We start from the raw sequence: 12,160 nt of genomic DNA, 5'->3' as shown, positions 1-12,160 counted from the left end.
GAATCCAGTCTGATAATTCAGCACCCTCCTCCTCCCCTGATACATGCACCTGTCCAACGGGGCTGAATTCCTTGCCGTACACAATGTGGAATGGACTGAATCCTGTGGATTGATGAACAGAATTATTATAGGCATACTCTGCAAAAGGCAGTAGATCAACCCAGTCATCCTGATGATAATTCACATAACATCAGAGGTAACATTCAAGAACAGCATTCACTCTTTCTGTTTGTCCATCTGTTTGGGGGTGAAAGGCACTTGAGAGACCTTGTTCAACACCCACCAGTTTGAGGAATGCTTTCCAGAACTTGGCTAGAAATATAGAGCCGCGTTCCGAAATTATTTTGCGCGGGAAGCTATGATATTTGAATGTGTGTCAGAAACAAGCGAGCCAGTCTTTGGGCAGAGGGCATGCCTGCACAAGGAATTAAATGCACTTGTTTGGAAAAAAGGTCTGTAACCACCCACAGGACAGTTTCCCCTCGACTCAAGGGTAAATCAGTCATGAAATCCATGGCAATCACCTCCCATGGCCCTTGAGATATTTCTAACGGTTTCAGCAGTCCAGTGGGCTTGCTTGTTTGGCAGTGGCGCATACTGGACAGCTGTGGATGAAGAAGTCCAGATCAGAACGCATTCCCGCCCACCAGAATTGACGACGGAGCAAATGCAGTGTTTTAACAAATCCAAAGTGCCCAGAGGTTTTTGCTTCATGAGCTAGTTTTAACACCACTGCTTGTAACGTTTTAGGCACGTACAATTTGCAGTTCTTGACCCATAGTTCCCCCCGCTGCTCAAGACATGAAGGCAGTGCATTGTTATCCCTTTCGGTTAGGCACTCACGAATCAAAGTGTCACGGAAAGACTGGGGCGGTCCTGCCAGAATGACAGGACCGCTCTCCGCTTGGGGTTGGGGTGGAGAGTGACTGCTAGCATCCCTGGATGGCGGCAGAGAACTAGGAGGGGTGACCGCTTCAATGGGTTGTGGAGAGTCGCTCTCGACCTGGGCTTGTCGCGCCTGAGTGCGCCTGAGGACTGCCAAGGTGGGAAGAACACCTCTTTGCTCTGGAGTAAACAGGGACTCAGTGGGTCGTTCCACCTTAACAGGATACTGAGGAAGTCCGGAAAGAGCATCAGCCAAAAGGTTTTTTCTTGCCCGGAATGTGTTTGATTACAAACCGAAAGCGAGAAGTCTGCCCATCTGATCAGTTTTGCGGTGAGTTTGTGAGTCCCAGTTAAAGCTTCCAGATTTTTGTGATCTGTTAAAACCTGGAAAGGGGTCGGGGTAGCTTCCAGGAAGTGTCTCCAGATTGTTAAAGCGTGTTTTACAGCTGCAGCTTCCCCCCCCCAAATCGGCCAGTTGAGCTGAGATGGGGAAAATTTCTTGGAGAAATAGGCACATGGGTGTAGCAGGCCACTCTCTCCCTCCTGCAGGAGAGCCCCTCCCATGGCCATTTCTGAAGCATCTACCTGAACAATGAAAGGGCGGTTACAATCTGGATGCTTCAGTACCGGCTCAGTTATAAACAAACGTTTCAGAGTCTCAAAGGCTATTTGACAGTCTGGGTGTGAGAGTCCCAATCCCCTGTGCTACTTCGCCAAATCACTTGCTCAGACTTGGTGCAGAAACAAAGGATTTATTGAAGGCTTCAGAAGATATGAGCAGACACGGATTCAAAGTTACAAGTGAAGCAGCTTATCGGGGTTACAGTATATATCTACTACAGGGCAAGAGGTTCACACTCCTATTGTGAGAAACAGTAAGATAGATTGGTGCAATACAAAACATCAAACAGTTCCAAGGAGACAGTGGGGGCTATCAGCACTTCAAGGCCGGACTCGGCCTGAGGGAGTGTAGGCAGGAAGCACAGCAGGGGAGGGAGAGCTGGCACCTGGGCCAGATAGATGGGACATGAGACCCAGGAGGGCACGGGGAGGTGTGAACTGCTTTGTACGAGTTCAAAGGGGTTGGGATGAGAAGCCAGAACACATAGCCCTCACATTCTGCCCCCCTTAAGGCCCCCCTCCCGCGAGGTCGGGAGGCCGCGGCTTATCAGGATAAGCGCAATGAAACTCTTGTACGAGGCGAGGGGCCGCCATGTGGGGGGCTGCAACCCATTCATCGTGCGCCGGACACAGATGTTTCCATCGGACAAAGTAGAACAGTTTTCCCTTTTTCCATTTGCTGTCCAAGACCTTGGACACTTCTAAGTGTGTATCCCCTCCCACAACCGTTGGCAGTTCGGGTTTGGGTGGGGGATGGAATTGAGGAGCAGCTACGTAGGGTTTGAGTAAACTAATATGGAAGACGGGGTGGACGCCCCGTAAGGTTTTAGGAAGGTCCAATTCCACTGTGACCTCATTGATTACTCGGGATATGGGGAAAGGACCCACGTAACGATCATTGAGTTTTTTGCAGGGTCGGAGGGAGCGCAGGTTTTTGGTGGATAGATAAACCTGTTCTCCCACCTTGAGCTTCCAGCCCGGGGAGCGATGTTTGTCGGCTTGCTCTTTGTATTTACGCTTGGCCCGTTCAAGGTTCTTTTGTAACCAGGGCCAAGAGGACCGGACCACTTGCACCCACTCCTGAACTTCGGGTACCGCCTCGAGTTCAGGGGTGACGGGAGTGGAGCCGAAGGGGCCAAAGTCTGTTCCGTACACCACCTGGAAAGGGCTGAACCCTGTTGAGGAATGGGGAGCATTGTTGTACGCATACTCGGCAAAAGGCAGCAGGTCAACCCAATTGTCTTGGTGAAAATTGACATAACACCGGAGGTAACATTCAACCACTGCATTCACTCGTTCGGTCTGCCCATCAGTCTGAGGGTGGTAGGCAGAGGAGAGCCCTTGTTCCTCCACCCCCATCAATTTTAAAAAGGTCCGCCAAAATTTGGCAACAAATTGAACCCCCCTGTCGGAGAGCACCTTCCTGGGGACCGAGTGAAGCCTGAGGACATGGGTGATAAACAACCTAGCCAGACCCTGGGCCGAGGGGAGCCCGGCACAGGGTACAAAATGGACCTGTTTGGAGAACAGGTCCGTAATTACCCAGAGTACAGTTTTGCCCCGGCTGGGGGGCAGATCGGTGATGAAGTCCATGGCTATTACCTCCCAGGGTCGGGAGGGGACTTCCAAGGGTTTCAATAGTCCGGGAGGCTTTCCCATTCTTTTCTTGGCTGTGGCGCAGGTGGGGCAGCTGCGCACGTATAACTCCACATCGGCTCTCATGCTAGGCCACCAAAATTGCCGTCTGACCAGGTGTAGTGTTTTTACGAAGCCAAAGTGACCTGCAAGTTTGGCGCCGTGGACTAGCTCCAACACCTCCTTACGGAGAGGCGCCGGAACATAAAGTTTTCCTCCTAGTGTCCACCAGGATCCCCGTTGCTCCATGCCGGAAGGAAGAGCCTGTTGCTCCGCTTCCCGAAGGGAGGCGTCCCGGAGGCGTTGCTGAAACGCTTCCGGGATTCCCTTGAGCAAGGGATCACCGGGGGAGCGAGCTTGCGATCTGGTGGTGACGGCCAGTCCCTGGACCTCCCCCCGTTGTTCGGGGGTAAACAGGGAGTCCATGGGATGGTCAAAATCATTGCGGTACTGGGGCAGTCGAGACAGAGCATCAGCCAGGGCATTCTCCTTTCCGGGAACATGTTTGAGGGTGAACCGGAATTTGGCAAAAAACTGAGCCCAACGAATTTGCTTGGAGTTGAGCTTTCGGGCACCTTTGAGCGCCTCCAAATTCTTGTGATCGGTCCACACCTCAAACGGACTCTCTGCCCCTTCCAGAAAGTGCCTCCAAACGGTGAGGGCATGTTTGACCGCTGCTGCCTCTTTCTCCCAAATGGCCCAGTTAATCTCGGACTGGGAAAACTTCTTAGAGAAGTAGGCGCACGGCCGTAAGGTGCCCTCACCGTCCCGTTGCAGTAGTGCCCCTCCCATGGCCACATCCGAGGCATCCACCTGGACTACAAACGGTTTATTGCAGTCCGGGTGGGCCAGGACCGGTTCGGATGAAAAGAGCAGTTTTAAATTATCGAAGGCTTGCTGACAAGGAGGAGACCACTGCAAACGGGCGGAAGGCAGAGTGGCGTTTGCCCCTTTTCCCTTTGTGCGCAAGAGGGAAGTGAGGGGAAGGGCCACCTGGGCGAAGTTGGGGATAAAATTGCGGTAGAAATTGGCAAACCCCAGAAACTGTTGTAACTGTCGGCGTGTGGAGGGGGGTTCCCAATCCTTAACCGCCCGGACCTTGTCGGGGTCCATCTCTAAACCGTGGTGAGAGATCACATAGCCCAAAAAGGTTATGGATGGCAGGTGAAATTCACACTTGGACACCTTAGCATACAACTTGTGGTCCCTAAGCCGCTGGAGGACCTCGTGCACCAGACGGACATGTTCTTCTATGGTTTCCGAATAAATGAGAATGTCATCTAAAAATACTACCACCCCACGAAATAACAAATCATGTAATACATCATTAATCAATTGCATGAATACACTGGGAGCCCCAGAAAGTCCGAACGGCATGACTAAGTATTCAAACATGCCAAAACAACTCGAGAAGGCTGTCTTGGGTTCATCCCCCTCCTTGATACGGATGCGGTGGTAGGCTTCCACCAAATCCAATTTGGTGAAAATTCGGCCCTCCTTCAATTGTGCTAGCAGGTCTGGAATGAGAGGGAGGGGGTAAGCATTAGACTGGGTGACAGCGTTCAGCCTGCGAAAGTCAATGCACAGTCTCAAATCCCCTGTCTTCTTTTTGACGAAGAAAGCAGGGGCGGAATACGGAGCATTTGACGGACGGATAAAACCCCGGGCTAAGTTAGTGTCCAGGTAGTCCCGTAAGACCGCTTTCTCATTAGGGCTCATGGGGTAAACCTTTCCCTTGGACAGTTTGCCGTCCCCCACAATCTCAATGGCGCAGTCGGTTTCTCGGTGTGGGGGCAGTTCATCACATTCCCTCACATCGAATACATCCGCGAACTGTGCATACTCGGAGGGTAGCAGGGGTGGAGCGGTAACCGACGCTAGGGAGCCCACCAACGCGGCGGCTGGGGTGCAGAATACTTGGTCTCTGTCATGTAGAAGGCAGGGGTCCTCGGGGAACGTAAGCATCCGTTTAACCCAGTCTATGGAGGGATTATGACCCCGCAACCAATTCATCCCTAAAACCACGGGGGCTACAATGGGGGCGATGGTAAAATAAAGTCTTTCCCAATGTTCCCCAACGGCCATGACCACTGCCGTAGTGCGGTGAGTAACCGGCCCTTTTTTAAAGTCACTACCGTCCATTTGTGAAAAACGGAGGGGGGCCGCGAGCCGTTTGCGCCTAACATGTAATTTCTTGGCCACTTCCTCACTCATTAAGGTCCAGGTGCACCCGGAATCAACCAAGGCGGGAAACTCTAATCTCGGGCCCCCTTTGGCTAGGGAAAGGTGGACCCTGATATACACATTTTCCTCTTGGGCGCTTACCATTGGGGGAGCTCCTTGCACAACAATCGGAACGGTCTGCTGAGGAGCCCCTCTTACAGCAGACCGACGGCGTTTTTTGCCGGTATCTCCCACTCTTCCTCCTCGCTGGACGAAGGAGATGGGGTAATTGTATTCTGGGACTCGGCGGAGTCAAAGGTGGCATTTGTAATCCGGGATCCCGATGGACCGGAGGAATTGGAAGCTTCTTCTTGGGTGCGCGCGTGCAGCGCAGAGGGCGCGCTCCGGCGCCCAGGAGCACTACTCCGGCGTCGAGGTTGGCCCTCCGCCGGGGTTTTCTCCGGTTCAGTCAGACGGGGCGGAGGAGGACGCCCGGTACGGGACTGGCATTGCGAGGCGAAGTGACCCTTGCCTCCGCATACCAGGCACACTCCAGCTTCGAAGCGCTTGCGGCGTTCAGCGGCCGAGGGACCGCTGCCGACCGGTGTTCGGGGATCTCTGGGCCCACCTGGTTTGTCCCCTCGCCGCTGAAGGTCGCGACCGGTATGCTGCTTGGACAGATTCAGAAGTTGCTTACGGTTTTCAATGTCTGCCGCATGGCGCACCCAACCCTCGACATCAGGGGGGTTACCCTGCATGAAAGCCCAGTGTTGCAGGTCCGGATTCAGTCCCTCCCTGAAGCACTGTACCCGGGTGGCTTCGCTCCAATCCAAAATTCGGCTCGAGAGGGACTGGAATTCGCTCGCATACTGCGCCACCGACTTAGTCCCTTGGCGCAGCTGCATCAGGTTGGCCTTAGCCCGCTCCCCCAGGTTCGGGTCCTCGAACCGGTTCCGGAGAGCAACCATAAACTCATCTAGACTCCTTAATACAGGGGAGCGGAGTTCGTACTGCAACACCATCCAGGCGGCCGCCTCGCCTTGCAAGAGGGAGGCCACGTACTGGACCTGGGACTCTTCGGAGGGGAAGGTCCGGCCCTGCTCGCGCATAAAAATGTCCACTTGGACCAAAAAGAAAGTCAACTGGTCCCCCGACCCATCGTACGTGATCTTCAGGTCACGGCTGGTCGGGGCGCTGGGAGGAACGGGAGGGATTACCGGTGCCCCGTCTGGGGGGTTGCCGGGAGGCGGCTGTACCTTCAGTGCGTCCAGGGCGGCTGCCATCTGGGCCATCACAGCCTGCATGGTATCCATGCGTCCCAGCATGGTCTGGCGCTCCTCTTGCCATTGCCTCCGTTCCTCGTCCATCAGGACCTCCCTTCGTGCAAGGTCCTCTTCGAGTCCCGTGCCGGATAAAGCCAAGCGGCGATGTTTCGCCTCGGTCCGTGAGAGCGACCAGTCCTTGGGGGAATCCAACCAGGAGTTGAAGGGGTTCTTGGGTTTCGTGCCCAAGCCCGGTCCCGGGGGTGGGGCCACGGGTACCTTCCGTTTGGCCCCTTCATCCTTGGGGACCGGTAGCTCCGGTGCGTCGGGTTTGTCCGGCGAACCCGGGGGGGTAGCGGGGTCCTCCTCGCCTGGCATGGCTGTCCCGTCCGGTACAGATGCAGAGCGAAAAGGCAGGGACTTGTAACTTAATGTGAGAGTCCCAATCCCCTGTGCTACTTCGCCAAATCACTTGCTCAGACTTGGTGCAGAAACAAAGGATTTATTGAAGGCTTCAGAAGATATGAGCAGACACGGATTCAAAGTTACAAGTGAAGCAGCTTATCGGGGTTACAGTATATATCTACTACAGGGCAAGAGGTTCACACTCCTATTGTGAGAAACAGTAAGATAGATTGGTGCAATACAAAACATCAAACAGTTCCAAGGAGACAGTGGGGGCTATCAGCACTTCAAGGCCGGACTCGGCCTGAGGGAGTGTAGGCAGGAAGCACAGCAGGGGAGGGAGAGCTGGCACCTGGGCCAGATAGATGGGACGTGAGACCCAGGAGGGCACGGGGAGGTGTGAACTGCTTTGTACGAGTTCAAAGGGGTTGGGATGAGAAGCCAGAACACATAGCCCTCACACTGGGGTCCATTCTATCTTAGCGGAGGGCTGGGTAGCAGAAATGCCTTTACCTTTAGTTTTGAGTAAGTTGATAATTGGGAGTAAAATTTGTGCAAAGTCTTTGAAGAAATTGCGGTAGAAATTCGCAAAACCGAGAAATCTTTGCACTTGCTTGCAAGTAGCCGGGGACTGCCAGTCAACTACTGCTTGCACTTTGTTCGGATCCATGGCTATTCCTTGGTGCGAGATTCTATAGCCTAGGAAGGTTACTTCCTCTTTATGGAATTCACATTTGGAAACTTTAGCATAGAGGTGGTTCTCCCTGAGTCGTTGTAGAACTTCTTTGACTAGGGAGATGTGTTCCTCCACATTTTTAGAATAAATTAGGATATCGTCTAAGTAAACAATAAATCCTTTATACAACAAATCATGGAGGATCCCATTAATCATTTGCATGAAGACCCCCGGGGCCCCTTTTAATCCAAACGGCATTACAAGGTATTCAAACATCCCAAAGCAACTGGAGAAGGCAGTCAAAGGTTCATCCCCTTCACGAATTCGTATGCGATAATACGCTTCAACCAAGTCCAATTTGGTGAAGATGCATCCTTCTTTCAACTGGTTTAGGAGATCTGGAATGAGGGAAATGGGGTAGGCGTTAGTTTGGGTGACTGCGTTGAGTTTGCGAGAGTCTATACATAGTCTTAGGTCACCTGTCGTCTTACGCACAAAGAAGGCAGGTGAGGAGTGGGGGGCTTTGGAGGGGTGGATAAAGCCCCATGCCAGGTTCTTGTCAATAAAGTCCTTCAACACTGTCTTTTCTTTGGGATTCATGGGATAAGTCTTGCTCTTAGTTAAGTGTTCCCCCCCCTCCACTTCAATAGCACAGTCCGTGAAGTGGTGGTGGGGGTAGTAAATCACACTCTTTGACATCGAAAACAGCTGCAAAGTCCTGATATTAGGGAGGTAACTGGATCAGCATCTTCTACCGCTAGGGCAGAGTTTAGGACGGCTACCTCCTTCCGGTGCTGTTCGCATTGCGATAGGGCGAATTCGAGGGTTTGGGTTGCCCAGTTAATAATGGGGCTATGCCCCTGAAGCCAATTCACTCCCAGGACTACTGGAAAACGAACGCCGGGCACTATAGTGAAACATCTGTTCCCAATGGTCTCCCACTCCCATGGCAATTATGCCCGTTCGCCTGTCAACTGGGGCCCCCCTTGAAGTCACTCCCGTCCATCTGGGCAAATCGTAGGGGTTGTGGTAAAACATTAGCTTTTACGTTTAGGGTGTCAGGCCTGCTCTCTGCTGAGACAACCAGACTGTGTGTGTGTATGTGTGTTATGATTCAGCCAGGTGCGTCCCAAGGTCAAGCCTGGTAACTGCCAAATTCCTTTCCTCTGTGGGAACCGTGCTCGTAAGGGGGGTGGTTGCCCTGGCTGCCTTCAATATCTGATATGACCAATGCTTTTCCATATAGGCCTTAGCTGTGCCTTTAGTTCTCATTTGTGCCAATTTACCTGTTAGCTCTGTATACCTGTAGGTTTTCTAATAAATCAACTCTCTTTTGGACGACTCATCTGTGGATGTTGTTTATGGGACTACCACGGGGACAAGTGCTCACATTTTGGCACGAATCCCCTCTCTATTTTTTACCTGCCTGGCTGGAGCCCTGGAGGGTTCGCCGGGGTCTCGGATTGGAGCAGGGAACATGCTCTCAGAGTGAATTGCCTGTGGCTGGAGCCCCGGAGGGTTTGCCTAGGTCCCGGGTGGGAGTAGAGACTGCGCTCCCCAAATAGAGGGTTTCTGGCCGAAACCCTGGAGGGTCCTGAACCTTGGTATCCTCTATTGGAATCGTCGGATGAGTACCCCGATGACCCTTCTCTGCTGGATGACATTCTTGCTGAGGCGCTGCGGACGGATGCGGAGATCAATTTCCTAATTGTACTTATTCGAGTTCAGTGGCATCGCCTGGCTGACACGACCCCCTGGACAACCCCTGACGCAGATCAAAGTGCCTAGCACGACCTCCGTACACTGAATAGTTTGTTGGAAGAAGTTTGACTGGCGCAGGCGGATTTAGCAGCCTTGACCCGCTTGTTAGCGGGGTTAACTGTACGTGAGGCGCAACAGGAGCTGACAGCGGCCCCGATCCGCCCCGCTCAGCCCTGATCCATGGCGGGGACACGGGCAGAAGAGGTCCTGATCCCAACCGTTCCTGATCCCAACTTGTGCTTGAAGGAAGCACGGGATGTAGAGGCCCGGACGGGCTTACTGTTTGTAGGACTGACCTCGGCCACGGTGGCTGAACTCACAAAGCGTTTAACCCCTGAGTTTGGGCAGACGCTGCTGCTCTGGCAGTTCGGGTTCAACTGTTATTGGACCTGAAGGATTCCTCTGAACTCCTTCTGCTTCTGGAGCAAGAAGCCCTCCCGATCGTCACCACGGCGATTGCCGCCAAGCTCGAGACCGACCAAGTGCTCACTGACCGACAGCGAGCCGAAGAACAGTTGCGGGCAGCAGATGCGGCAGCAGCTCGAGCGTGGGCCGAGAAAGATGAGGAGCAACATTTGGCCACCGCTCGAGCCTGCGCGACAAATGTCACGGATGTGCGTCCCAAAGACAGCACAGGATTCGGGTTTATCCCCTTGTTTTCCCCGACTTATGGCCCGTCTTGCGACGTGCAACACACACTTCAGCTCGCAGGTCGCTTGATTGAGCTGGACTACTCGGATGAGGAGGACCTGTACGGTGAGGAACCTCATTGGGCTACTTATCTCCGGATCAGCCAGTCCCAACGCACGGGGGGTACTGGAGACGAAATGCGTCTCCTGCGGGGCCAGAACCTGGACTTGACTGATCGTGTGGCCCATCTGCAGGACCAAATGGAACTGCTACTTCGAGAAAATGAATGTTTATAACGAGCTCAAGCTCCCCCAATCCAACCGGTGCCAACTCAGCCAACTCAGCCGGCTCCACGACCACAATTTCCGCCGCTGAGGGCACCACTTCTCCCCCCTCCGGGACAACCAGCCCAGCCGCCTCCAAGACATCCGGCTCAGCCAGTCCCTGGAGCACCGGTTTTGCCGCCCCCAGGGCAACCGCCAGTGCTACCCCCAGCGCTCCCTCTCATACAGTGGAAACAACCATGGTTAAGGGTGACCTACGACGGCTCAGTTGAGGCTCTGCCCTGTTTCCTACACCAAGTGGACAGTTATATGAGGGAACAGGGGCAGCACTTCCCCCCGAAGACAGCCGAGTGTGCTTCGCTGCCTCCCTATTGACTGGAAAAGCCGCCGACTGGATGGTCCTCCAGTTTGACACTCGGGCCCGATCCATACGCTCACTCAATGAGTTCATTCGAGCGTTACGGCGACATTTTGAGGACCCTTTCCTGGGAGAGAAGGCCAAGGCAGCCCTTCTGCAACTTCGACAAGGCTCTACACCAGTGCAGGAATTCACGGACGAATTCCAAAGGCTCGCCAATAAAATAGTGGACTGGACCGAGGTTACCCGAATACATTATTTCCGGGAAGCCTTACATCCTGAGATATTGAACTGGGCTTATATGCAACGAGACCCAGACACTCTTGAGGAATGGGTTCTTCTAGCTGAGGAGGTGGAGAGCCACCGCCAATTCATTTTGCTGGCCTGACGTTGAGCCAGGGAGGGGGGCAACCAAAAGCCCCCACCTAAGGCTGCAGCTCCTACACCGCGGAGACCTGCTCTACCCTTGCAAGACCGCGTGTCTCGGTTTCAAAGGGGAGCCTGTCTCGTTTGCGGAACCATAGGCCACTTCGCTGCAGCCTGCCCGCTTCGACCGGACCGGTTGGTCCCTTCTCGACTGGATAGACCGCCCCAGAATCGGGGGCGACCTCAGCGAAGAGGCACCGCGGCCAACCGTAGCTCTGCTCCAGGACGGACCGCGCCATCGGCTCTCCACTTCAGAGATGCGCCTCGCAAGTCTGCACCGGCAGACCCATCGGGGTTCCGGATTACAAGTGCCCCAGTAGGGGACAGCTCACCGTCTTCGGATGAGGACAGAGACTGGGACCCCCCTGCCTTGAATCTTGAATCCCCTTTAGATCTGTCAAAAAACGGGCAGGGTCTGCAGTGAGTGGAGAGACACCGCGGACCCTCGCAGCTGTTCCTGCAAAACCCAAAGCTCCAGTGAATGTGAGTGAGATCGAAGATACGGTGTATGTGGACGTAGTATTACAGCACCATAGAAAGGGCACCCAGTTACAAGTCAAAGCATTCATGGACTCCGGGTGTGCCCACTCCCTGATCAACGAAGCCACTTTCAAAGGCGCTCAAAGTCAAGTCAGAGACCCTGCCAGCTCCCATCCAGTTTGCCCAAATGGATGGCAGTGACTTCAAGGGTGGGCCAGTAGATCGTCGCACTCGTGGTGTGGCAATGGGTATTGGCCACCGCTGGGAGCAAATTGACTCCACCAAAGCCCCTATCAGATACAAAGTGGTGTTGGGAATTAACTGGCTCAAGGGGCACAGCCCTTATATTGACTGGGGGGCTGGGACTATAAAGTTCTCTGATCCTAGTTGCGACCAACACCGTCTCGAGGTGGCTTTTGTACCTCCGTCAACCTTGGCTTTAGTCTCAGACACTCCCTCGTCCTCTCCTCTACCTGTTGAATATCAAGACTTTGCAGACGTTTTTGATGTGCAGGAATGTGAGGTATTGCCCCCCACCGCCAAACAGACTGTGCTATTGAAGTGGTGGGGAATG

The 12,160-nt window shown here is 53.7% G+C and overlaps 1 protein-coding gene across 1 annotated transcript in view; it reads left to right on the top strand.

Annotated features, from left to right (window-relative positions):
* Positions 1–12,160, top strand: part of CATIP (ciliogenesis associated TTC17 interacting protein) — a 43,930-nt gene that overhangs the window by 5,725 nt on the left and 26,045 nt on the right. The window lies entirely within an intron of this gene.

The sequence above is a fragment of the Euleptes europaea genome, chromosome 15 (genome assembly GCF_029931775.1).
Source record: "Euleptes europaea isolate rEulEur1 chromosome 15, rEulEur1.hap1, whole genome shotgun sequence".
NCBI lineage: Eukaryota > Metazoa > Chordata > Lepidosauria > Squamata > Sphaerodactylidae > Euleptes > Euleptes europaea.
This window is presented reverse-complemented; position numbering and strand designations above follow the sequence as displayed.